The sequence below is a fragment of the Chrysochloris asiatica genome, unplaced genomic scaffold (assembly GCF_000296735.1).
Source record: "Chrysochloris asiatica unplaced genomic scaffold, ChrAsi1.0 scaffold00043, whole genome shotgun sequence".
Classification (NCBI taxonomy): domain Eukaryota; kingdom Metazoa; phylum Chordata; class Mammalia; order Afrosoricida; family Chrysochloridae; genus Chrysochloris; species Chrysochloris asiatica.
The window spans coordinates 8454380-8455059 of record NW_006408561.1 but is presented as its reverse complement, the minus strand read 5'-3'; positions in this window follow the sequence as shown (position 1 = coordinate 8455059).

Genomic DNA, 680 nt, shown 5'->3' with positions numbered 1-680 from the left:
GTACAGAGTTGTTATGAGTCAGAATCAACTCAGTGACAAACAGCCACCACCACTATTTAAATCACTATTAAAGACATAGAGACAAGTAGTTCAGAACACATTCTGTACACAGCAGTCAACCAAACTAGAGACTTGATTTCACTTCGGTCTTGGTCTTCTTGAGTGCCATTGGCCAGGTGTTCCAATCAACTGATATGTATCCACAAGAAATAATATGGAAAAAAAAAAAAAAAGATTATTTCTTAAATGGATGATTTTAATAACAGGGAATAATAGATGAAAATTACTTATCCTAATAATGGTACATGATTATTAATCAATAATTTATAATGAACTATTATTATATCTATGACTATTACTACTAATAAGAGCTCTGGTAAAGTAGTGATTACGAGTCAGGCTGTTAATCTCATGGTCAGCAGTTCACTAGCGGTTCCACTAGAAAAAGATGAGGCTTTCTGTGCCCATAAAGAAATTTTGTATAGGATCACTATGAGTTGGAACTGACTCCACAGCACATAACCACCATCACCACCACATTACTACTAATAATTTCTTTCTTTATGCTTGTATTGTTTCTATTTGTATATATCCTACATCTCATATTAGATTTTTAGTTCCATGGAGAGTCTATCTATCTATCTATCTATCTATCTATCTATCTATCTATCTATCTATCT